A 27,701-nucleotide genomic window follows, 5' to 3' on the forward strand; every position below is an offset into this window, starting at 1 on the left:
CTGGTCCCTGATGGTTCAGTCAGAAATTGGCAGATGGAAACTGAATCAGGGAGAGGTGAGCCCGGCAGGGAGGTGTAATGTAAGATATTAAGCATTGTGCAACCAGTTATATCATGATGTACTATGAGGTGTAGTCAATCAAATATGGACCAGTGGCTACTGTGGAAATGAGGATTGCAGACTTAATGGACTACTGTTTTCCCCAGCAAGGCAAATACTATTCTATATTATTGTTTATGCTAGTGTCTGTCTATGCTTGGGTCTTGTTGTGCTCATATTGATCCTACAGAGAACATATTCCTGTACTTATAATCTGACACGCCATATAATGTTGATGAGTAACCCACACCACATACAGAATTCTAACATTTGTAGCCAGACTGTGACAGTAAACTATCTTTAAACTGCTGTTCACATTTTCACCAGACATGGGAGACTGCAAGATTCAAAGGAGTGCTGCTAATCCTACTTTACCATCACAGAGGCATAAAGGGTATATACCACACTGACCCCTGTACTTGGTCAAACACCCACTAAAGTTTTATGGGCATGCCTTCTTATACAATTTGCCAGTCTATGCTCAGTGTTACTTAGCAGCTAATGAAAGCATGCATAGAGTGGCCATGTTCCCCTATGCTGAATACCAGACACCTGGTAAAATTACTTGTATTCAAGTGAGTTCAAAGGACCTTTCAAATTAACATCAAGTTGGCTTGTTAAATTCCCTGTTGAAGAGAATGACCAGTATAGTTAGTCTTTTTATTTACCTTCTTCTCTTTAAGGCTCTAGTGTTCACACAGGGAGGGGTGACCACACACTCTCCCGGGCACAGAGGCAGTGATTGACTGACACACCCTTTCCCGCCCAGCACTCTCCACCCTCCATGCCCAGGAGGGCCCCTGGGATGGACCTGTCTCTCCTGCTACCTGTCACTTCATCTTTCCATGGCAGCATGTGGGGGGCACACAGGGTTAGAGGCCCCTTCCCTAGCTGCTTCCAGCCACAGGGAAGAGGGGAGGAAGGGATGACCTAGCCCATGTCTTAGCAGAGCTCATCTCACCCCCCTGCCACCCCCAACACACACACACACTCCTCTGTGGCTGGAAGCAGCTTGTCACTTCCTGCCCATACAGGATTGAAAAGCAGTTGATACCTCCAGGCTCCTGCTGGCCACTGATATAAGACAGCCACCTCCTGTCCTCTGGCTACAGAGAGGGTACAGGAAGGGTTAAGCCCTAAAGATTCATTGTGCATCAGAGCCCAGGGAAACTGACTACTGGGGATTCAGTAATTCCCATCAGAGATGGCTCAGCAGGGAAGGTGCCTAGGGGAAAGCACAGCCACACACTTCCAGACCAGCAAGGGGAGCAGTCAGCCCCTCATACTAGAGCTTTTCTTCACTGCCAGCCTTGCATATCCACCCCATCATCGGCCCCAGATCCCTCCACACTCACCGCTGATGGGTTGGCTGCTGGCAAGCAGGGATCCAGCCAGCAACAGGATCTATTAATACTGAAGGGGAGACAGACTATACAGGACTATTTGCCCTTTATTAAGAAAAAGTTGGAATACCTGCCAGAAGGCTTAAATATGGGACTATCCCTTTAAAAAAGTGACAGCTGGTTACCCTAAGCATGCAGCTAATTTGCGACCTGAATGGCACCCAAAAAGAAAGACATGAAAGAGAGCCAAGAGAAAAACTATAAAAAACATGTAAGTGAAGTAGGTGAGGACAGGATTGCCAGCCACCAACAAGACATCATTGCCCCTTGGCCACATATTACATAGACACCATAAAGCCAACAGTTCTGTGTCCGAGAGAATTTCCTGATGTAGCGAAGCTTCTGCAGCGGGCACAAATGCAGTATGCGTGACTCTGTATCGCCCCCTGCAACAAAGCCTAGCATAATAAGGTGGTAGACAGTAACAGAGGATCCGTTATCTATAACACTACTATTTTGGTTCCCATTATGGCCTCTTGAAACCTTTAGCTGCCAGTTGCAAGTGTAGGCAGCCCCCAGGTTACTTATATCTGCACTAAAATCTGAAATGACCTCCCATTTGTATGTCACTTTTTGCCTAACCCTTTTGCGAAACTAGAACCCTCCATAGTCCTTGAACCAGAACTATCTGACTTCCAGGACATAAAAGTGTCACTTTGCTGTCTGAAGCAATTCTTGCAGTTTCAACTCCCTGAGTAATTCCAGGATGTTAAGGAATCATACTCTGCAAATTTCTGTTCTGAATATCTAAAGACATCCCTTTTTTGTGTGACATTTGTTATCCCTATTATAATTTTTCAGATTGTGTCATATTGTCTTTATCCCCATCCTAATGGCATTCACAACACTTAACTTTTAATTGTTTTACTCATTTTCATTTAGATTGCAATATACAGTATTACTACAGTGTTATACTGAGACAGCGGGATGGCTATAAACATGTAAACACATTTGCTGTTATTTCTGCTGCTCTCAAACTACATGTTAGGGATATTCTTTCAATGAAAAATGTTTAACGTTTATGAACAGAAAAGAAAAAAAATCTCAGCTTGTACCAGCCTCATAAAGAACCCTTATTTATTCTTTAGAAATGATATTCTCCATAATGTCTGTATTATTAACCATCCAGTGCTGGTGTTATGGGGTAGGCTTTGCTTCTCAGTGTTTTGTTTATTATGAATAAACTAGCAACTCAGTTTAGCACAACTCCAGTAGGTGGAGTAATAGGAAAACAAATGCCAAATCCAACTACTCATGATTTTAACAGCCATTGTTAATACTTTGTTCTGAGATTTGCATAAACCAGATGGTTTGTTACAAGATAGAAGCAGCAAAAGACAAATGCAGATTAAAACCCCCACATTATAAACTTACTTCAGAAATAAAGAGCATTAATATCTTAAGTCTACTGTTCTAGATTTATATCCTTTCATAATTTTGACATATTTGATAAGATGCATTTGTGTATACTGACCTAGAAGCCTGAGACTCTTCCTCATTGTCAGTTTGACAAAGAACCTCTGAGTGCTGCCAACGGGGAATCAAGAAGATGACAGTCCCTGGCAAGTTCAACCCTGGTATTAAGGTCAGCTGAGACTTCAGAGACAACTTTGGCTAATAGTGTCATGACCTTGCCAACCTCCAGTTGCTTAGCATAGCCAAAGCCTTCAGTATATTGGACAGGAGCAATACTGAAGAGACCTTTGTACTGTATCAGGGCCAAGAATGGCTGATGTGGATGGAAGTGTTTACGTAAAGAAAGAGTTGCTTAAAATGTAGCCACTTTTCTTTTTCCATCTGTGAAATCTCACAAGGTGATCACGTTGTGTTCATCTATTCTATAAAGAAGGTAAATACGAGTTACCACAAAGTCTTTCTGGTAATAAATAAGCTGATGCTCACCAGTTTGCAAATCGCACAGTAGCACTGCACAAGCCCAGCAACATAGTCTATTATTGCAACAAGTCTGGCTTGAACAGGAGCGGCTTCCATCTGTGCTACCAAAACATACAAACAACAGCAAATGAAGCAGGGGTAATCAGCTGGAGGAGCTCTCACTGAGGCCTTGATACTGTTTTTACTCTGGCAAAATTTCAACTAAAGTCAGAGTTTGCTGGATAAAGATTTGTGGGCAAAGCTCTTCATTGCTGTAACAAGAAAAACTATCATTTAGTGTTTATATGTTAATTGAGGTACAGTATTTGGGCATAAAAGAATGCTGAGCACCTCTGACTACATATCTTAGACTATCATCTGAAGACCTTGAAAAGGCAAAAATTCCCTCAGAAAACAACAGGATTTTTGGCTGAATAATGTTGCCACGATTAAGCCTCTTATTGATAGATAGTCTGATTAACTGCAAACTCTACTGAACTATTCAATCAAACATATTCATACAAAGAGTACACAGAATAAGGTTCAGAACTAATTTTTCCCTATAAAGTCAAGACAAATTTTCCAGACTCGCAAATATATAGGGAATGTTAACGTCCCATATCACCATTTGTTTGAAGTAGGTATAGGGAAGTGAAATAGTTAGAGGCAATGATTAGTGCTGTAAGCACAAACAAAAAAACAGGACTATGTAGCACTTTAAAGACTAATAAGATGGTTTATTAGGTGATGAGCTTTCGTGGGCCAGACCCACTTCCTCAGATCAAATAGTGGAAGAAAATTGTCACAATTGTATACCAAAGGATACAATTTAAAAAAATGAACACCTATGAAAAGGACAAATCAAATTTCAGAACAGAAAGGGAATGGAGGGGGAGGTAAATGTCTGTGAGCTAATGATATTAGAGGTGATAATTGGGGAAGCTATATTTGTAATGGGTAAGATAATTAGAGTCTTTATTCAAACTTAAGTGTAAAGTGTCGAATTTAAGCATGAATGATAGTTCAGAGGATTCCCTTTCAAGTGTAGTCTTAAAAGGCCTTTGAAGCAGGATGCAGGTAATCAAGTCATTGAGGCAATGTCCTTGCTGGTTGAAATGGCAAGAAACTGTTTTTTCTTTGTGATCCTGTCTAATATCTGTTTTGTGGGCATCGATCCTTTGGCGAAGTGTCTGAGACGTTTGTCCAAAGTACATAGCAGACGGACACTTTCGGCACATGATAGCATAAATTATATTTCTGGATGCGCAGGAATATGTGTTCTTGATCTTATACCTCACTTGGTTAGCTCCAATAATGGTATCAGCAGAGTGAATATGTGGATAAAGCTGGCAACGGGGTTTGTTGCAAGGGAAGGTACCAGGGTTGGTATTAGTTTGGTATGTCCTGTGGTTGTTGGTAAGAATCAGCTTGAGGTTACGTGGTTGTCTATAGGAGACTATGGGTCTGTCTCCCAGAGCCTCTTGGAGGGTATGTCTACACTACCCCGCTAGTTCGAACTAGGAGGGTAATGTAGGCATACCGCACTTGCAAATGAAGCCCGGGATTTGAATTTCCCAGGCTTCATTTGCATAAACTGGGCGCCGCCATTTTTAAATCCCTGCTCGTTCGAACCCCGTGCCGCGCGGCTACACGCGGCACGAACTAGGTAGTTCGGCCTAGGCTTCCTAGTCTGAACTACCGTTACTCCTCATTCCACAAGGAGTAACGGTAGTTCGGACTAGGAAGCCTAGGCCGAACTATCTAGTTCGTGCCGCGTGTAGCCGCGCGGCACGGGGTTCGAACGAGCAGGGATTTAAAAATGGCAGCGCCCAGTTTATGCAAATGAAGCCCGGAAAATTCAAATCCCGGGCTTCATTTGCAAGTGCGGTATGCCTACATTACCCTGCTAGTTCGAACTAGCGGGGTAGTGTAGACATACCCGGAGTTTAGTATCCTGTTCCAGTATAAGCTGTAGTTTATTGATAATGGGTTGGACAGGTTTAAGTTGGGGACTGTAGGTGATGACAAGTGGTGTTCTATTTTTTGTTTTCTTGGGTCTGTCTTGAAGTAGATAGTTTCTAGGTATTCGTCTGTCTCTTTCAATTTGCTTTTTTATTTCTCCGGGTGGGTAGTTGAGGTTTATAAATGCTTGGTAGAGATCCTGAAGTTTCTTGTCTCTGTCAGTGGGATTAGAGCAGATGCAGTTGTATCGAAGGGCTTGGCTATAGATGATGGATTGTATGGTGTGTTCTGGATAGGAGCTGGAGGCATGTAGGTAACTGTATGTGTCAGTGGGTTTTCTGTAGAGAGTGATGTCTAATTTTCAATTGCTGATTTGTACTGTGGTGTCCAGAAAATGGATCTCTCGTGCAAAATGGTCCAGGCTGAGATTGATGGTGGGGTGTAGGTTGTTAAAATCTCTGTGGAATGTCTCCAGTGTTTCTTGCCCATGCGTCCAGATTATAAAGATGTCATTGATGTAGCGTAAGTAGAGAAGAGGTAAAAGGGGATGGGAGTTGAGGAAACGTTGTTCTAAGTCAGCCATAAAGATATTAGCATACTCTGGGGCCATGCGTGTACCCATGGCTTGTGCCGCTGTTCTGGAGGTATAAGTCGTTCTCAAACTGGAAATAATTGTGGGTGAGAACAAAGTTACATAGATCTGCTGTGAGATTGGCTGTGGTGTCCTCTGGGATCGTGTTTCTAATTGCTTGTAATCTGTCTTCATGTGGGATGTTGGTGTGTAGAGCTCCTACGTCCATGGTGGCAAGGATGGTGTTATCGGGGAGGTTATTGATGTTTTGTAGTTTCCTTAGGAAGTAAGTAGTATCTCGGAGATAGCTGGGGTGTTGGTTGCATAGGGTTTGAGAAGAGAGTCTACATAGCTGGATAAACCAGTAGTGAGCATGCCGATACCTGAGATGATGGGCCGTCCGGGGTGTCCAGGTTTATGGATTTTGGAAAGCAGATAGAACAATCCTGGTCAGGGGTCAGAAGGTGTTTCTGTGTGGATTTGTTCTCGAGTAGCTGTAGGGAGGCTTTTAAGGAGACAGTGTAGTTTCTTTCGGTATTCCGAGGTGGGATCAGAGGAGAGAGGTCTGTAAAATGTGGTGTTGGAGAGTTGTCTGGTTGCCTGCTGGTTATAGTCGGCCTTATTCATAATGACCACAGCACCCGCTTTGTCAGCTGGTTTGATTATAATGTCCAGGTTGTTTTTGAGACTCTGGATGGCATGGTGTTGAGTGCGGCTGAGATTATGTGTTGCTTGTTGTCGTTTGCGAATAATGTCAGTCTGTGCATTGTTGCGGAAGCTTTGTATATAGAAATCCAAATTGTAATTCTGACTGTCTGGGGGAGTCCATATAGAATTATTTTTCCTTTGGTGTTGATAGGGAGGATCTGGTAGGTCAGACTGATGTTCATTGGTGGTTTGGAAATATTCTCGGAGGCAGAGGCGGCAAAAAAAAGCCTCAAGGTCACCACAAAATTGTATCCAGTTTGTGGGGGACGTAGGGCAGAAAGAGAGACCCCAGGATAAGACAGACTCTTCTGCTGGATTGAGTTTGTAGCTGGAGAGGTTGTAAGCACAGATTCTCAAAAATGTTGAGGTACTTAACTCCCATTGATTTCAGTGGGAGTGTGGCCCAGATCTTCAAAAGTATTTGGACTGCTTAGTCATTGGCTGTATTCAATTCATAATATTGGAGGAAAAGAAATTTTTCTGTGCTACTTCCTCCTTTCTTAGTTTTATAAGTATTTTATTGTACTTTTATCTCTAGGTGTGATTTATTTTCCTTTTTTTCCCCTTCTATCATCTTTGTATATTATGATATTCAATTAAATATTTAATTTAAAGAGATTTGCATATTTTCTTCAGCAGATACAAGTCTCTCAGGATGATGAGCTCTTCCAAACTCTTTATTTTTCTTCAGAAAATATAAAAATATATACAGGAAGATACATTTTTCAAAATGTGCAAAATAACCACATCTATTTAGAAAGAAAGAAATATAAAATGTATCTTAATCATTCAACAAAAAGTAGCTATAAGAATAATGGAGTTATGGATTGAAATGATCTTGAGACAAAGCTCATAGTCTGACATGTTTTGACATGTTCAGGAGATGTAAATGAGTTTTAAAGCAGACTAAAAAAGAAATACATTACAAAATTGTTGCCTAATTATGACCTGAACCTTTAAGTTGCTAAGCACCTTTTGCAGTATTTGTAGCAATATGAATTAGTAATCCCTCTGATCAGGGTTAAGGATAAGTAACACTTCCAAAGAAGCACTCAGCATCTTGCAGAATAAGACCCATTTTCTAGTTAACTATATGGCACATGAAGGGCTAATATAAAGGCTGAGGCAGGCTGGCTTGGACAGAAACTAGGATGCTATGCTCCAGGTACAGGCCATGTTCAACATGCTTTTCTTCTTGAAGTAAATGCAGATTACTTCAGTACCCCCTTCACATGGTAGGTATATTAAAAATTGTGCCTAGCCAGGAAAAAAAGACAGGCCATTTAGCAGGCAGATAGGTCAACTTAAGCAGGAGGTTTAGCAGGACCGGGGCCAATATTCCCTCAATTTTTTTCAATCCATGTGCAGAATAATTTTTGTGTGCACCCAGATATGTATGAATGTGTACCAGCAGTAAAAACAATAAACCAGCTGGGGACTCTTTGCTAATCTCTCCTGAGTTGCTGCACAAGAGCACAACTTACAGGGAACACGGGCTGAGGCCAGAGGTAGAACACATGCGCACGCATTCACCCTTCCTTAGCTGCACACTAAACAAGTTTGGCAAAAGATTCTACAGCATGTTTTTCCATCACATCTCTTCCAATGGTGTCAAAATAGTTTGCTTATCTACACCAATTAAAATATTTTCAGTTCTAGTTTTCTAATGTGTTTTAGAACAGGTCATTTTCCTCAGATGCTTTCTCCTGTAAATTATATATGTAAATTAGAATTATTCTTCTGGGCCTTCACCCGTCCTCCATGAGTTCTAAAAAATAATTGCTAATGCTTCTGAGATTCTATCCTCTAGTTCCTTAAGTATTCTAGAATACATTTCATTACACTCTGCTGTCTGAAATGCCTCTGACTTTTTAAAATAATGTATTTAAAGAAACTCTTCTTATTGCCTTTTATATCCCTTGTTAAGTGTATTTCATTTCTGACTTAACCTTTCTAATTATGCCCCTACCTGCTTCTGCTATTTTTGTAGTCCTCTTCAGCAACTCATCCATATTTCTATCATAATAGGATTCCTTTTTTATTATGAAGTCATTAAAGAGCTCATGATGGAGCCATACTGGATTCTGTCTATTATGTCTATCTTCCCTTTGTACTGGGATAGTTTGCAGGTCTGTCTCTCAGAAAAACTGCCATTCTCCTGAACGATTCTATCCCTTAAATTTCCATCCCAGAGGTTCTTACTTAACAGTTCTCTGAGTTTGTTATAGTTTGTGTTTTTGAAGTCAGTTGTTCATACTCTGCTGCTTGCACTACTTTCTTTGCTTAGAAACATAAAATCTATCAATTTATGATCCTTTTTATCCAAATTACCTTTCACCTTCAGGTTAATAACCAATTCCTCCCTCAGATTATGTCTCCACTACACTTCTTTTTCAGAAAAATAAAAATTGCACTCCATAATTTGCGTACCTTTTTCTGATTGTTTTTTCAGAAGAGGCTTTTCTGAAATTTGGCCCATCTACACTGGGCCAAATTTTGGAAAAACCTGCTCTTTCAGAAGAGCCCTTCTTCCTCGTGAAACAAGGTTTACAGGGCTCCCGAAAGAGTGTGTCAGCTCTTCTGCAAAAGATGTCAGAAGAGCAGACGGGTTCCCCGGATGCAGAGGAGTTTTTCCAGGATACAGAAAGTATCCCGGAAAAACTCTGTAGTGTAGACATAGCTTTAGAGTCAAGTGTAAAATGGCTGTCCCTTGATTTTTCCTACAAGTTTTGCAACAAGAAATTGCCCCAAAAACATTTCAAGAACGTACCATTTTGCTTTTCCAACAAATGTATGGGCAGGTAAATCCCCTCATTGCTACCAGTTCCTGCATTTTGGTTATTTCTATTATATGTCCTAGAAATGTGTCATCAACTTTCTCTTCCTGACCTGGTTGTCTGTAGTAGACAACTCTATTATGATGTCACCCTTTTTTCTGCTCTTATATCTTTACCCACATTCTTCTCCTTCTAGACCTAAGAACTAGTGTATATATTCCGAAGTTATAATGCAACACCTCTTTTTTCCAAATATGTTGTATCCCTCTATACCAATATTCAGTCCAAGATGTGAAATTTATCCCACAAAAACTCTGTGATGCCACTTAAGTTACAATTTATCTAGTAAATAAATACCCCATACTCTTTGCATTTGTGCATAAGCCATTGTGTGTGTGGTGCTTTTTAATCAAGAGCTCTCAAAATGCTTTACAAATGAAATTAATATTAATAACCCAATTGTATAGACAAGAAAAATCAGGGATAGGGTAGGGAAATGACTTGCTCAATTCTGGATTGGAACTTTGACCTGAAAAAAGGCACAAGAAAACAAGTAAAAAGGAAGTTGATAAATGTTAAATTATTCTGAAGAGTTTAAATATAGATAGTAAAATAAAATGTTCCTAGCTGATTTGCTTTACAAGGGAACTGTTTTCTTCGAAGAACATAAAAGTGAAATCATTTGCAGTAATCAGAAGTCAGTGTTCAAACTATTTGTATCATGAATCAGCATGTCTTAGATCTGATCAGGAGTCACAGGTCCTGATCAGATGACTGGAAAAACTTACTCAGCTACCCCTCTGAAGCAAATGATAGGAGCTCAACTATCCAGACTACCTGACATCTGAAAAGATAAAAATATATATTTTGCCATTCCAATTTCCCTTCACAATGTAACTGGGATATGCTCGCAAACAGCCTTGTTGCTGATTTGCTTGATCTACATAAGGTTGGCTGCAAATTAGTGCTAAATATCACATTGCACACAACAGATGCCCACATTATGGCTTTCAATAGCAAAAGGACCAGAAAAACAATCTAAAGAAAGATATTGGGGAAAAGGGTATTGAGTTTTTCTAAAATCTTGGTATAGGGTTGCAAAATAAACTATACCAAGAAATATAAATAATAGCCTCACTGAATTATTCAAATAGGAAGCCTATAAATAGATTTCTGGTACCAGAAGCTTTGTTCATTATCAGACTGGTGTTGTATTTACCTGTTTAATGCAGGACTGAGAAGTACAGTCTGTACTTCCCTTAACTGGGACTCTGTGATGTGGCAATATGACCTATGAGGAGAGACTGAGGATATATCTACACTCCAGTGTTAATTCGAGTTATCTTAATTCGAATGCGTTAATCCGAATTAAACTAATTCGGATTAACACGTCTACACACAAAATGCAGTTCAAATTAGCGTTTTGCTAATTCTAACTACCGTGTCCACACAGAGTGGACACCGAATCAGATTTAAGGCTGTCTGGAACCAGGTCAGGTAGGGCATCAGGTCAGGAGTTTCTGTGTGTGGCTGTTGCCTGAGGCTATCTGAGGTTTGTGCTTAAAGGGACACCTCTACCCCCGCCTCCTGGGCAGCTAGTTCTCAGGTGTCCCTGCTTGCTTGCCTGCCTCGCTGCGGGACAACAAATCATTTGTGTCCTAGCACTCTGGTGCTTCTTTTGGATGCGTTGTTGCGAGCCTGGCTGCACTTGCTGCAGGCGACCATCCGGGAGGTCCATCGGGGGACTGTCAGTATCCTGGAGGCCCTATGGGAAAACTTCCTCCCTGAGGAGCATGCAGAGCCTCCCTAGTCTGCCCCACTGGGGTCTTGTGCCTCATTCCTCCCTCACGTCCTTCCACTTACCCCTCCTTAGTTCCCCTTCCTGATTTAAAAAAAAAGGACATGTTTTTTCAAAAATATAAACTGTGTTTATTTAACAGAACTGTGGCAAGGTAAGAAACTCTGGGGAGACTGGAGAAAGGAGGCGGGAGAGGGGAGAAGAGAGGGTGGGAGAGGGGAGGGGGGAAACTGGGAGGAGGGAGCTGGAAAGGGGAAGAAGGGGGAGGGGAAGCTCAAGGGTGGGGGGTCTCGCCAGGCCAACTGACTCCCAGCACCCTGGATGTGGGGGCCTCGGTGTCCCTGGGGGGATGGGGAAGAGGATGTGGAGGTTGAGGAGGAGGGTGTGGCGGTTGAGGAGGGAGAGGCGGGAGGCAGCAGGTGCTGGAGTGGCACAGGGCAGTGCACTCTGTATCAGGGTCTGCTCATGGTCACAGAGAGCACGACCCTGGGCAAGCAGCTCCCAGCAGAACTCCCGGTCATCCTGCACCCACTCCTGCATGGTGCAGTGCAGGGCTCGCAGGGCCTCCATGTGATGCCCCTCAAATCTGCGGGTAATCCTGTTCAGCCCTCAGGCGCGGGAGGATGTCCCGGGTGGGGTGGTGCACCCTGCACACGCAGCTGGTGCGGCTGTGGAGAAAGAAGAGAAGAATCAGTTCTTCTTGGGGACACAGTGGGTGAAGCCCAGCCTCCCTCTGTGAGGTGAGGACGACTGTGCCCTGCACCGTCAGAGCCACTGCTCACACAGCGGCCATGGTCGGAATGTCCGGCTATCCCTGGGAGTGGTAGCTGCCCCGGGACTGCACCCATGCCCCTGTGCTGTGTATAGTGTGGGTGAGGTGGGGGGGGAGATGTCCCCTGCCTCTGTGTAGAAGGGGCTTATGAAGGGAGGGCGTCCTGCTGTGTCCCGCCCCGGGGTCAGGAGCATGTCAGGTCTCTTCACACACGCATGTGGCTATCAGTCCAAGGCCCCTGTGTAGCAGGCAGCTGGAGCCACCTGCCCAGGGATGGCATGGCACGTGCTCGCATGTGCACAGGTTGCTGTATGATACATGGTAAGCAAGGCCCACATGCGCAGTCCCTGGTTTCCCTCCCTGCTCCCCTCTCCGGAAGGGGACAGTTACAGCACTTACATGGTGTGGCCTCCCCACACGACCCTTATTCTGCAGGTAGGACTGCTCGGGGGTCCTAGCAGCGTGGCAGTTCCTGCTCCGCACCCAAGTCAGGGCCCTCCGGTCCCGGCTCGTTGCCCCCCTTGGGTGGAACAGACCATCCCACCCCCCCAGGATCCAATCCAGTGCCCCAAAGTTGGGGCAGGTGTCTTCCCCTGCTGAGGAGCTGCCCCGAGTGGCCCTGGCATATGCCTGCAGCAGCACCTTTATCTTCAGGTGCACCTGCTCTTGGGTGCACCTGCGGCCTTTCTTGGCCATGGTGGCAGCTATGCAGCTGTAGACAGCTGCGTTCCTCCATCTAGTGCAGAGATCATTGACATTGGGGGCCTGCCTCCAAACCTCAATGAGGTCCATGATCTCTGCACTAGTCCATGAGGGCGCCCACCATCTATGGTCCCTGGATAGCTTCTGGTGCTGGGGGACTGGGTGTGGGACATCTCGCTGCCACTGGCTGCCTGGCTCATGCTGTGGCCACTGCTGAGGGTCTGGGACTGCTGGCAGGCCTGGTTCTGACACAGCAGTGTGACCATAGTCTACCCCTTTATGGGTTCCGGGCCTGGGAGAGAGAAGAGTTTTCCTGGTTTGGCCCAGAGTGGCCACCAGGGGGAACTGGGAAGGCTGGAGGCCCCCTATTATGGACTAAGCATCTACACAGCTCATATTCCGAATTAGCTAATTCGAGTTTGGTGTTACTCCTCATAGAATGAGGTTTACCAAACTCGAATTTAATTCAAACTAGCAGTTTGCCTGTGTAGACACTAGGGGTATGTCTACACTACAGCGCTAATTAGTTCGAACTAACTTTGTAGTGTAGACATACCCTCGGAAAGTTAATTCAAAATAACGGCTGTTATTTTGATTTAACTTTGATGTATAGACATACACTGAAGGATTTGGGTTTGTTTAGTCTTCAAAAGAGAAGAGTGAGGGGAGATTTGATAGCCACCTTCAACTTCCTGAAGGGAGGTTCCAAAGAGATGGAGAGAGGCTGTTCACAGTAGTGACAGACAGCAGAACAAGGAGCAATGGTCTCAAGTTTCAGTGGGGGAGGCCTTGGTTGGATATTAGGAAAAACTATTTCACTAGGAGGGTGGTGAAGCACTGGAATGGGTTACCTAGGGAGGTGGTGGAATCTCCATCCTGTTGACTTTAAATTATGATATTAAGATCAAGGACATTACAATCAAAAGGACACTGAAATCAAAATGGAGTCTTGAGTTTTACACAGAAATCAAAATGGAACCCAAAGGACTGAAAAGCATCGTCTGCAAATAGCACATGGCTGTGCACACAGCACTGTTATTTTGCACACGGCACTAAAGTCTGCACCAGGAATGCTAATCTGCACCCAACACTACACCTTGTGCACTAGAGACGCACCTGCTGTTTTCCCGCCTTGAGCTCTTTATAAGCTCCTCCCCTGAAGGGATCGGATTCCTGTCCTGCTTCTGCACCTTGCTCTCCTCCTGTTTCTGGTTCCTGCTCCTGTTGAAGAAGAGCCGTGGCGAAGGCTGGGACCTGCTTCCCAACAGACCAGACCAGATTCCATTCCACCACTACCTATAGGGTGCATTACCTCACTACTGTGGCAATTGCCCAGAGCATTGTGGGTTATAGCTACCTATAGCTCCAGCCCGAGAGTAGCTGCCTATCACTCAGTTCCACTCCAACCATTGTGGCAAAGGCCCTATTTTGGAGCTGAGAACTGTTTACCATCGAGTGCTTGTGTAACATCATATCAGCGACAAATCATCAATTGGACTCCTCAGTGTTCCTCCCCTGAGGCTGCCTATGCCAACAGGTTGAAGGTCCTGAGCCTCGGTTGTCATCTGACCCTAGAACAGATTGAATATAGTGCTTTTCTTGTTATTCTGTGCTATCTTTTATTAATTCTGGGGTGAGGGGTTGGTTTATGCAGTGTTGTATTCTGGGGTTATTCTTTGTGTTGTTACCTGTTGTATTCAATATATCTTTAAATTTGACATTCGTATCTGTGTTTATTCCGGACTGGAGAAATCTGCCGGTGATTGATACAGTGGTTTCCAGGTCAGACCACCTTCTGGGACAAAGGCATTTTCCATCTATTTAGATCAGCCCCACACTAAATTTAGTTTACTAGTGTGCCTTTGCTAGTAACAATCCCTAGAGGTTTTTAAGTCTTGGCTTGACAAAGCCCAGGCTGGGTTGATTTAGTTGGGATTGATCCTGCCTTGGGTGGGGGGGCTGGACTTGATGACCTCCTGAGGTCTCCTCCAGATCTATGATTCTATGAACATCCATGGTCTGGCAGGCCCACAGATGGACTATAGAGTCCATTATAAGTAAGTTGGGCTGCAGGGCAGGAGTGGGGGAGGAGGATGTGACTCAGCCAGGAGCCCCATGTTGAGGGAGGGTGGGGTGCAGCAGGCAGTTCTGGCCCCTTCGGCCTGGCGATAGCAGGGAGCTGGCAGAGGCCACAGAGTCCCAGCAGCCACAAAGCCTCAGTCTCGGCAGCCCTGGATTTCCAGCAAGGGAAACCATGGTCGGGCAGGCAGCAGTGGGGCTTGGCTGGAGTCCTGGCCAGTGGCAGCATGGGCCACGTTGGGAGGGAGCTCCCCTCATTCAGCAAATCCTCTTGTTCGGGACCAGTCAGTTTGGGATTGAATGAGGGAGGTACAACCTGTAATTAATTGCATGGTGCTTGTCCATGACCTTCCTGTGAAGTACATTTTGCTATATGGGTGTGTACTAAGTGCATTATTTTTGCCTACTTTCCTGGGAGTGAGACTGTTATTAATTCCTAATAAACTTGCTTCCTCCATCTGTAGAAGGCTATATTTTTCTTTCTATGCATGCAGAGAACTCTCAGCAGCTTTAATTTGCATATATTGAGCATCACTCCACACATTAAATACTTCCAAAGTAAACTTGATTAGAGCTGCCATGTGGCTGTTCTCTCAGATATAATCTCCTCTCAATCTGTGGCCATAACACACACTGAAACTAGTAGCTTGTGTATAGAAAGGATTATATATACATGGTATGAGGCCAAATGGCACTTTCAGTCAAGTTCATATTTGAAGGTTTAAATAGAAAGAATGACCCAAAATCGACTTAACTACACTTCATATCATGGTATAGTTTAAACCATTTGATATAGTGCAGCTTCAGACAACAGGGCTACGTCTACACTGGCCACAATTTCCGGAAAAGGGATGCAAATCAGGTAAGTCAGGATAGGGAAATCCGCGGGGGATTTAAATATCCCCCGCGGATTTAAATAAACATGTCCGCTGCTTTTTTTCCAGCTTGGGGAAAAGTCGGAAAAAAAGCATCTAGACTGGCGCGATCCTCCGGAATAAAGCCCTTTTCCGGAGGATCTCTTATTCCTACTTTGAGGAAGGGCTTTATTCCGGAGGATCGTGCCAGTCTAGACGCTTTTTTTCTGGCTTTTCCCCAAGCCGGAAAAAAAGGGGCGGACATGTTTATTTAACTCCGTGGGGGATATTTAAATCCCCCGCGGATTTCCCTATCCTGACTTACCTGATTTGCATCCCTTTTCCGGAAATTGTGGCCAGTGTAGACGTAGCCCTGCAGATGTTCTGCAGCAGTGAGTGAATGTTTTCTAATCTTTCAGAATAGTTGCTTTTATTTCAGATGGGACAATAAATGATACTCCAGGTTGAACCTATCTAGTCTGGCACTCTCAGGACCTGACCAGAGCCGAAGCAGAGAATTTGCCGAACCACAAAAGAACAATATTGTTTAGCAGCATTGCAAACACTTTCACTGATTGCTAGGCTCTTAGAAGACATTTAGGAGTAAATTAAAGCTAAATAACAGCACAAAACACTGAGATCCTAGCAATGTTCTTCATTTTCAAGTTTTCTCCAGAATGTGAAGTCTGTTTTTAAGACAGTTTCAGTCATAGTAAAATCATTGGCAATAAACACCTTTTCCTTTGCAGATGGTTTATGATCACTGACTAGCAGGAGGTGAGTGCCTACATTAGCTAAGACTACCTTGTAGAACAGTAGGCAACCATAAGTGATAAATGTGCATGTGTTCCAGATATTAATCCACAGGCACAATTGTCACAAAGAACTTTCTAGGACCATCCAAATCTATTCCCGTTCAAAAGGGTTCATGTGGGGGCAAATAAAGTGAGATTCTTATTTCTTTGAATTTAATCAAGGGGGAGAAATTCACAGATCTATAGTGACAAAAAAAAGTTTAAGAACTTGAATTTTGGTTGGTGTGTGCTAAAAAAGAAACTTAACATTTTTGAGAAATCTGTTTCTTTGACAGTAAAATTAATTTTGTACTTGTACATTTAGTTTTAACATGTAATTTAAGACAACAATTATTTTTCTGGTGTCTCTCTGCTCCAGGGGTTTCTATATTTCTGTCACATAAGGATTTACAACTGAGACAGCATTCGATGTTAATCTTCAGAAGTTAGGATGACATGAAAAAAGGTCTGTAGGCTGATGAGTATTGCCTTTGTGGTACTTCAGACTCAACTGCTGTATCCTACTAGATTGTGAGTGCACCTGCAGAGAAAGCATTCCTTCCTAGGAAAGTCCCAATGAGTAGAATAGGCAATTGCTCTTCTTTCAAGTGAGTTAAAATGAAGAGTCCTGATTTTAACTAACTTTAGGTACATACCATTGTGTGACTTTAGTTTTGGTCCTTAAATTGTATCTTGAATAGGGGTGGCACTTTACTGAATTTGGAGCTTTCATCATCTTAACAAGTTGCATGAACATGTGTGTTTGCTGGGACATAAAGCCTGGCATGCGATGGAAAGCTGAACAAAAAAAAGTCACAATTTTCCCTTCTTTTCCACCTCATTTTCTTTCAATTGTACTTCAACAAACATTTACCAACTAACTCAAGCAAAAACATTAGCTCTTACTTAACTGTGAAATGATTGCTTGTGATAATCCTATATCAAATCAAATTTGATAGTCTGAGTATTCTTCAAGTCTCTGACTAAGGTTCTGTTCTTTAGTGGATGGACCCCTGGCACATACAGGGAGCCCATTGACTTTAACGGAGACCTGTGTTTATATAGAGTAAACTGGCTGCAACTAAACTAGGATACAGAAGTAACTATGGGTATTAACAGTGGGAACACTGATAGAGAAATAGGGCAGAGGTAACACTGAGTGTGCTAAAAAACTGATTGGAAATGCTATCCACTACAAATAGATTTATGTAATGTATTGTTTTGTGTTATATTTTCAATACACACCAAAACATGCCATTTATATCTTTGGCATTCCTATGAACCCTATGTATTCGTTCCAGTTGTAATGATGGTTTTCTGATATATGTGAAGTTTTCCTCTCCAGAGTCCTTACAAAGATTTTTGAATAACCAATGATATGTCTACACTATAAAGCTAATTCAAACTAACAGCCATTAGTTCAGATTAACTTTAATAGGAGCTACACATGCAAACCGCTATTTCGAATTTAATTCAAATTATTCGCATAATTCAAATTGGGTAAACCTCATTCTACGAGGACTAATGCCTAGTTAGAATTAAGTAGTTCGAATTAAGGGCTGTGTAGTCACTTAATTCAAAATAGTTCAGTGGTCCCCAACGCAGTGCCCGCGGGCACTATGGTGCCCGCCGGGCCATTTATGTGCGCCCGCTGAGAATCTGGGCTGGCTCCACCCCTGGGCGTGTGGCAGGTGCCAGCCCCGGGCGCCTGGGTGGCTCCTGCCCCAGGGTCGTGGCGTGTGCCGGTGCCGGCCCCGGGGTCGCGGCGCGTGCCAGTGCCGGCCCTGACCCCAGGTGCGCCACGCATGCCAGTGCATGCTTGGCCCCGCCCCCAGTCACGTGGCCTGTGAGCGGCCCCGCCCCCGTATGCGCAGCACGTGCGCAGCCCCACCCCCAGGCGCCCGGCAGCCCCAAAACGCTGGGGACCACTGAACTAGTTGAATGCTAGCCCTTCCCAGGTTGTCCTGGTGGCCACTCTGGGCAAAACCAGGGAAACTCTTCAGCCCCCCTTCCGGCCCCAGAGTCCTTAAAGGGCCACGGTCTGCCCACAGTGCCCATGCCAGTTGCAACCCTGCCAGCATCCAGCCAGCAGACCCTGCACCTGGCACAGGATGAGCCAGCCACCCGCTGCCACCCAGCCCTCCACCTCTTCCCAGGATCAGGCTGGCGGCTCCCAGGAGCCTGCCCAGGGCTGCAAAAGGCAGGCACCCATCTGGTCTAGTGAGGAGATCGTGAACCTCATTGAGGTTTAGGGAGAGGCCTCCAATGTCCACGATCTCCGCACTAGCCACAGGAACGCGGCTGTCTACAGCCGCATGGCTGCCAGCCTGGCCACCAGAGGCCACATGTGGACCCAGGAGCTGGTCCGCTGCAAAATTAAGGACCTGCAGCAGTCCTACTCCAGGGCCTGCCAGCCAGGGGCCGACCCGGAGACCTGCCCCCACTTTGAGGCCCTGGACCGCATCCTGGGGGCTCGCACCATTCATGCCCCCTGGGTGGTGATCAACCCCGAGGCAGAGGGACCCGTCCCTGATACGGAGGAGGAGGAGGAGGAGGAGGATGCCGGGAGCCAGAAGCCTGCAGGGAGCCTGCCCAGGACCCAGGACCCCGAGGCATCCCACAGAGCACATCGGCTGTGTCGTCTGAGGCTGAGGAGGGCTCCGCATGTGAGTGTTATCATGCTCCCCTTATGTGTGCAAGGGGGTGGGGGGAGAGGGAGCCCAGGGACCGTGCGCCTGGGCCTTGCAAGGGTGTCCATGCAGCTGGGTGTCATGCAGGGGCCCTGGCCCGTTCCCCACACGCCAACCTCACCTTGCAGAGTGGGGCTGGGTTTCACCCACTGTGTCCCCAGGGAGAACTGACCACTGCTCTTGTTTCACCACAGCCACAGGCAGTGGAGATTGGAGGCACTGGAGGAGCAGGACCGTGCCCTCAGAGGCCACCTCCAGACCTTGGTGGACAGATTCCTCCCTCCTCCTGCTCCAGCCCCTGCGGCCACTCCAGCTCTCGCTTTTCCTCCCACCCCTGATCCCACTCCTGCTTCCTCCACACCCCTTGTCCCTCCTGCCCCACCCTCCATGCCCACTACCCCCTGATTCCCCCGCACCTGCAGTGCTGCGAGACAGGAATCCAGATGGCCCCCCGCTGGGCCTCCTGAATGGCGGTGGTGCAGGGCTGAGCGTACTGGCCAGCCATGCACTCAGCTTCAACCATCCAGGCTGGCAGGAAAGCTTCCCCCTTCCGCTCCCACAAATTGTGCAGCACACAACATGCTGCCACCGCGGGAGGGATATTGTGCTTGGCGAGGTTGAGGTGAGTGAGGAGGCACCTAAATTGTGCTTTCAATCGTCCAAAGGCTCCCTCCACCACAATGCAGGCCCTGGTGAGCCTGACATTTAAGGCCTGGCGGGAGGGGTTGAGGTGCCCCATGTATGGCTTCATAAGCCAGGGCTGTAGGGGGTAGGCCACATCCCCCACCAGGCACATGGGCATGTCCACATCCCTGACCCTGATTTGGCGGTCGGGGAAATGAAGGTCCCGGCCTGCAGCCTCTGGCAGACTGAGGAGTTGCGGAACACCCTGGCGTCGTGTGCCTTGCCAGACCAGCCCACATTAATGTCTGTGAACTGGCCACAGTGGTCACACACGGCTTGCAGGAGCACGGAGAAGTACCCCTTCCTGTTGATGTACTGGGAGGCCCGGTGTTCCAGGGCATGGATGGGAATGTGCATCCCATTGATGGCCCCCCCGCAGTTGGGGAAGCCGAGGGCGCCGAACCCCTGGATGACAGCGTCCGGGTCAGCGAGGCAGACCACCCTGCGGAGCAGCACCCAGTTGATGGCCTTGACTTCCTGCAGAGGGACACAGCAAACCGCGAATCACTGAGGCGCCCGGGTAGCTGGGAGTGTTCGTTCCCTGGCACTGCCACACACCCCACTCCCCGAAGCAACCCCCGTGGGCGGCGAGTAGTACGGCCGGGACAAACCGAACCCTCCTGTGTGGGGCACTGTCGCCTCCTCCCCCTCCTCTGTTTTCCCTGGGGTGTCCCATTCCCTCCTTGCAGCCACCCTCCTCCCTGGCCCAGTGGCCGGTGAGTGCCGTACCTGCATGAGCACTGCTCCGACGGTGGATCTCCTCACGCCAAACTGGTTCCGGATGGATCGGTAGCTGTCCGGCGTGGAGAGCTTCCAGAGGGCGATGGCCACACGCTTCTAGAGGGGGATGGCGGGCCTCATGCAAGTGTCCCGTCACTGCAGAGCAGGGGCGAGCTATTCACAGAGCTCCAGGAAGATGTCCATCTTCATCATGAAGTTCTGGGTCCACTGTCTGTCTCCCCAGCGCTCCAGGATGATGCGGTCCCACCAGTCACTGCTGGTGTCCAGACGCCAGATGTGGTGGGGCACACTGGTGTCTGGGTGCCGCTGCGGCTCCTCCACGGCCCCCAGAGAGACCAGGGGGAGAGGCAGGGGGCTGACGTGCACCAGATGGTGCTAGGCAGCCGCCAGCCATTGCTGGCAGGCTTGCAGCAGCAAGTCCAAAAACTGGTGCAGAATGCTCAGGGCGAGCTCTGGCTCCATGGTGCCAACTGCGGTGGCTTCCTCAATGGGAACCACCGACACAGGCAGGCAGCGAAGAAAATACTTTGCTGTCCCTCGGCAAGGTAGGCAAACAAGCGGAAAAACTGAGAACCAGCTGTCTGGGGGGTCCTTTTAAGCATGAGCCTCAGATAGCCTCAGACAGCAGCCACACAAAGCAACTACTGACCTGACCTAATGCCCTGCTGGAACCGGTTTCAGCTGACCTTAAATGCAACCCAGCATCCAATTCAACATAAGTTAGTTCGAATTAGCGCTGTAGTGTAGACATACCCCAAGAGAATACATTACAGGTATTGTGATAAAACCAGTGCGTGCTGGTCTGTGATTGTGTGTTTAGTCAATCCAGACATGTTCAACGCATCTTGTAATTACAAATGACTTGATAACAAAATAAGACTCAGTGCTTTGATTCAAGAAATTACCAATAATCTGAGACACATGTCCAATAAGAACTGGACTGAGATTAACAACCTAACCAACAGCATAAAGATGGTAACAACTTTCTGATGCCAAGCTGGCATTGGAAACTGCAATGTAGCAGTAAATGAGCCCATTACTGATACCCTGAAATACCTAGGTTTTACATATTCTGCTGTTTTTCAGCCACGTGATGTCAAGTCAACAGATGAAAATCTCAATATTGGGATAAGAATTGTTTAATGTAAATTAAATTGTATCTCACTCTCAACATGACTACTTATCTCACAGTTTTAAGCTGAAACAGATTCTTTTAAGATTAAAAACTAAACAAATGCTTTTTTTAAAACCAGATAAACTAAATTACTACAAATTATACATGTCTCAGTTCTAAATCATTAATGGCTTTCAGACTACGAGATTAAAACACAAAAACTAACCTAATTATGAACGATTTACAGTGGAGAGTTGAAATATTCCTGTGCTCAGGGCAAGATAGCATAGGATTTGAATGCGTGTTAGTGCTCCACTACTTTGATCACGACGATGACCACAAATATTAATTTGCATTAACAAAAAGTGTGATTGCATTATGACAGGTTAAATTCCTGGAAAAAATGGGCTACACTATCTTGTTATTTAAAATATCTTATTAATTGAGAGAGTGAATAAAAAGTATGATTAATTATGAGCTTTCAAATAACATTTTTCCTTTACCTGTACTATGCAAAACTGAAAATTTCAGTTGCTTCTATGAACTATAAACATCTTTTTATAAGCAAACCATACCCTACATTCATGAAGGGAATATTAAATACAGGTAGCTGTAATATCGGGGTTTGCTGATTTCTTAGCTATCAGCAGGATGTTTTTGACAGAAATATTTTTAACAGAAATGAGCATTCAAGAGGAAATTCTGCCTCTAATGCCACTGATTTGCATTCAAGTAACTGAGGATAAAATTTGGCCTGAGTAACTAGCTTGTGTTACGGACGTATAACCTCTGTATTACCTTGTGTTTTACAGGTAGCATGGCATTTGGCAGAGAGGAGCACAATAGAAAGCAATAAATAAAATCAAACAAATGGGGTCACATCTATTCTCAGCTACACAAGTGTAAATCCAGTGTAACCCCACTGAAGTTTACATTGGATTTGTACCAGTGTATATGGAAGTAGAATTTTGTCTTTGATTTTTTACCCCATCTCTGCAAAGGGATCCACACAGGTGAACCTCTTTTTGACTACATTGGGATTCAGTACAGGCATAGAATCAAAACACATGGTACCTTTTTCAATATTTCACACTGTCTTCAAGATCTATCTAACCATAATATAGCAACGCTGTAACATTACCACGGCCTTGTCTACATTGGGAAAAGTTTTCCTGTCTTTAAGGATATGTCTACACTACAGCACTAATTTGAACTAACTTAATTCAAATTAGTTAATTCAAAATAAGCTAATTCGAATTAGTGCATCTAGACCTAAAAACGAATTCGAATTAGTGTTTTACTAATTCGAAATAGCATGTCCACAATGAGTGGACCCTGAACCAAAGTTAAGGCTGGCCAGAACCAGTGCCGACAGGGCATCAGGTTAGGACTTAAGAGTGTGGAGCTGCTGCCTCAGGCTAGCTGAGGGCTGTGCTTAAGGGGACCCAACCCCCACCCCAGACAGACAGTTCTCCGGGTTCCCTGCTTGCTTGTCTAACTCGATGAGGGACAGCAAAGCAGTCCTGTCTTGGAGTGTCCTGAGTGCCCACACTCAGAACATCACATCACTCGGCCATCAGCCCGGCTGCACTTGCTGTAGGCTGCCATCTGGGGGGGGGGGTCAATCAGGGGGCTGTCAGGATCCAGGAGGCCCTGCAGGAGAGCTTCCACCCCGCAGAACCCACAGAGCCACCCCAGTCCTCCCCATTGGGGGTTCGTGCCCCATTCCTCCCTCGCCTCCTTCCACTTATCCTCCCTAGCCCCCCTTCCTGATGTAAAAAATAAAGGACATGTGTGTTCAAAAATAGAAACTCTCTTTATTTAACAAAACAGGGAGGGGGGGAGGGAATTAACCTCTGGGGAGACTGGGAAAAGGAGGTGGGAGAGGGGAGGGGGAAACCTGGGAGGAGGGAGCTGGAAGGGGGAAACCAGGGAAAGAAGGAGGAAGGGAAGTATAAAACTATGGTATGCCATATCTTTACTACTGTGTACAGATGTGGTCTCCTCACCTCAAAAAAGATATTTTGGCCTTGGAAAGGGTTCAGAAAAGGGCAACTAAAATGATTAGAGGTTTGGAACAGGTCCCATATGAAGAGAGGCTAAAGAGACTGGGACTTTTCAGCTTAGAAAAGAGGAGACTGAGGGGGGATATAAAATCATGAGTGGTGTGGAGAAGGTGAATAAAGAAAAGTTTCTTCATTAGTTCCCGTAATAGAAGGACTAGAGGACACCAAATGAAATTAATGGGTAGCAGGCTTAAAACTAACAAAAGAAAGTTCTTCTAGTCAATCTGTGGAACTCCTTGCCATATGAGGCTGTGAAGGCTAGAACTATAACAGAGTTTAAAGAGACATTAGATAAATTCATGGAGGTTGGGTCCATGGAGTGCTATTAGCCAGGGGGTAGGAATGGTGTCCCTGGCCTCTGTTTGTGGAAGGCTGGAGATGGATGGCAGGAGACAAATCGCTTGGTCATCGTCTTCGGTCCATCCTCTTCGGGGTACCTGGTGTTGGCCGCTGTTGGCAGACAGGGTACTGGGCTACATGGACCTTTGGTCTGACCCAGTACGGCTGTTCTTATGTTCTTGTGTTCTAAGCTCAGGGCTGGGGGTCTCACTGGACCAACTTGATTTTCATGCAAACCTGCTCCTGGGTTCACATGTGGCCTTTGGTGGTCAGGCTGGCAGCTATAGTGCCCTAGAAAGCTGCTTTCCTGTGCCTAGTGTGGAGATTGTGGACATTGGAGGCCTCCCCACAAACCTCGATGAGGTCCACAATCTCCGCACTAGACCAGGCGGGCACCCGCCTCTTGCAGCCCTGGGCAGGCTCCTGTGAGACGCCAGTCTGGTCCTGGGAAGAGGCGGAGGGCTGGGTGGCAGCGGGTGCTGTGCCAGGTGCAGGGTCTGCTGGCTGGGAGCTGGCAGGCTTGTAACTGGCACAAGCACTGTAGCCAGACCGTGGCCCTTTAAGGGCTCCGGGACCGGGAGGGGGGCAGAAAAGTTTCCCTGGTTTGGTGCAGTGTGGCCACCACGGCAAACTGGGAAGGGTTAGCCTCCCACTAGTTTGAATTAAGTGGCTACACAGCCCTTAATTCAAATTACTTAATTCAAACTAGGCGTTACTCCTCGTAGAATGAGGTTTACCTAGTTCGAATTAAGCGCTCAGTTATTTCGATTTAAATTCGAACTAGGGGTTTGTATGTGTAGCCCCTATTAAAGTTAATTCAAACTAACAGCTCTAGACATACCCTAAGGAACAGTAAAAGACTTAATTTTGCTTTAATACTTTTTTCCCCAACCGCACCATCAAGGTTGGGGATGTTAACATGCCCATGTGCATCGTTGGCAATGCAGCCTATCCCTTGCGTCTCTGGCTGATGAAGCCCTACACAGGACACCTGGACCACATCAAGGGACAGTTCAATGTCTGCATCATGCTGGAGGGCACCTCTGGCTGTTTGAAGGGGAGGTTCAGCTGTCTCCTCACCTGCCTGGACTTTGGTGCGCAGAACAAAGTAATGGTAGCCTGTTGTGTCCTGAACAACCTATGTGAGAACAAGAGGGAGACATTCCTGCCAGAGTGGGGGGCAGAGGCCGAGCAATTGGCCAGGGCCTTTGAGTAGCCACACACAGCTGCCATCTAGTAGGCCCATACACATCCGAGGGGCCCTGAGGGAGAGTTTCAGACAAGACCAACTGTGAAACTCTCACCCTGGGCCTCCCCACAAAGGGCTTCTGCATTGCCCCTCTGTGCCTCTCCTCCCCACTCCTCCCTTCCTTTGTCCACCCTTCCCATCTTCCTCCCCCTCCTGCCCTCCCAATACAAAAAAACAGACTTTGGTTTGAAACAATCAACTGGGTTATTGTTTTTTATTTGGGGTAAATATAACTGGGGAGGAACTGGAGAAAGAACCTAGCAGGCAAGAGGAGGGTCTCAGGGATGGGGCTGGGACTGGAGCCTGCCTTGGGTGATCCCACCCCCTCAGTTGGCCACAGGGGGAGGCTAGGGAGAGAAGCCAGGAGTGGGTGCAGGGGGGACTTGGGAAGGAGCAGGTGTGGGAGGGGGACAGCTGGACCACTCAACTGCAGTAAGCAGGCAGCTGGTGGTGGTATATGCCACGCACATACCCTGGGACTGGTAGGAGAGCTCCTGCCCCATGGCGCAGTGCAGGCAGGCAATGTGATCCTGGGACCATCTGCGGTGGCTCTCGTGGGGTCAAGAGGATAGTGCAGGAAGTGGTGTATGCACCTCACTCTCAGCTGGTCCAACTGTGAAGAGAAGTCAAAAGGGCAGTCATTCCAGGAGGCACTGTGCACAAAGCCTAGCCCTCATCTGAACTGACACCAAAAGGTTTTGGTTCAGACAATGGATGATGTGCTTTGAGAAAGGCCATCTGAGGCCTGGACATTGTGCAGTGTGCTTCAGGGGCACAGATGTCCCAGGAAAGCGTCACTATCCCCCTACCCTGGGGATAAGCAGGCATGGGAATGGGCCAGCCATGCCAGAAGCTTGTGGGTAGGAGAAGGGCTCGCCTTCCCTCCATGCCACACACATGCTGGGTTCAGCAGTGGCGGCATTCCCCAGGGAGAGGATTCCTATCCCTGCCCACTGGAGGAGAGGGGGAGGGTATTGGGAGAGGTATGCTGTTTGGTCCTCACCACCGCCACCTCCCCCGACATGCGTCTAGGGAAAGTAATGGAACTCACGTGATGGGCCTTCCCCAGCTTTGTCCAATCCATGGGAGACATCCCAGGTGAGGGGTATCAGCTCCAAAGAAAGGTTGACCTCCTGGTTGGCTGCCTCATTTTCCTCTTCCACTTCCTTCTCCTGTTTGTCTTCCTAGTGCACAGTCCTGCTTTCTAGAAAACTGATGATGGGCATCTCCACTCCAGAGTCCACAATGAGGTGGGGAGGAAGAGACTGACCCTCCTCCCAAAATGCGGTACAGCTGCTCTGCACAACTGGGGTGCCACCCCTGAGTGGGAATTTCACTCCCTGGCCTTTTACAGGCTTGCCTGAGCTCTATTTTCATGCACATGCGCTCCTGAGTGCTCATGTGGCCCTTCTGGCTCAGCCTTGCGACCATCCAGCCATAGATGTTTTCATTCCTGTGTCTGGTGCGAAGATCCTGGAAGTTTGCCTCCTCTTCCCAGACCTCAGTGAGATCCAAGATCTCCATGCCAGACCAGGCAGGGGCCTGGGCAGGGGCTTGGGAACTGACTGGTGGCTTGCTAGCAGCCCTGGGGAGCCTTGGTGGGAGAGTGGGAGTCAGCCATTGCTGCAGAATGCAGAAATGGATCCTGCAGTGTGGCACAGGGTTGTCAGAGACGTCCTTGTGTCACAAACTTTTCCCCCTGTGGCTGCACCTTTAACGGCTACAGGGGAAGAAAAACTATAAAGGTCTGGCAGCTGTGAACAGAATAGCCTCCAAGGCAGCTGTGAGAAGCTCTGGAGGCTAATTTTATTTCTAAATAACTGCAGCTGAACTGGCCACACACACCCTATTTTGAAATAACTATTTCAAAATAGGCATTATGCCTCATGAAATTAGGGTTAATTATTCTGGAATAAGAAGCCTGTTATTTAGAAATTATTTTGAAATAACAGCTTGCCGCGTAGACACACATCTTGTTATTTTGAAATAACGCTGCTGTGTAGATGCGCCCTATGGCTATGTCTAGACTGCAGGCTTCTTTCGAAAGAGGGTCTTTCGAAAGCATCTTTCGAAAGAGCCTCTTTCGAAAGATCGCGTCTAGACTGCAGGCGGATCTTTCGAAAGAGAAATCCGCTTTTTCGAAAGAGAGCACCCAGCGAGTCTGGATGCTCTCTTTCGAAGACGGCCTATTTACATTGAAGAACGCCTTCTTTCAAAAGAGGAACTTTTGAAAATAATTTCGAAAGAACGCAGCTTGAGTCTGGATGCAGGGGAAGTTTTTTCGGGAAAAGGCTACTTTTCCCGAAAAACCCCCTGAGTCTGGACACGGCCTATGAGACTTATTTGTGAAAGGTACAAGCTTTCAGGCTTCACGGACCTGATGTTCAGGTCTTTGTGAAGAACCCAGACTATTTATATAAATTG

The sequence above is a fragment of the Pelodiscus sinensis genome, chromosome 1, assembly GCF_052426305.1.
Source record: "Pelodiscus sinensis isolate ZL-2025 chromosome 1, ASM5242630v1, whole genome shotgun sequence".
Taxonomy (NCBI): Eukaryota; Metazoa; Chordata; order Testudines; family Trionychidae; genus Pelodiscus; species Pelodiscus sinensis.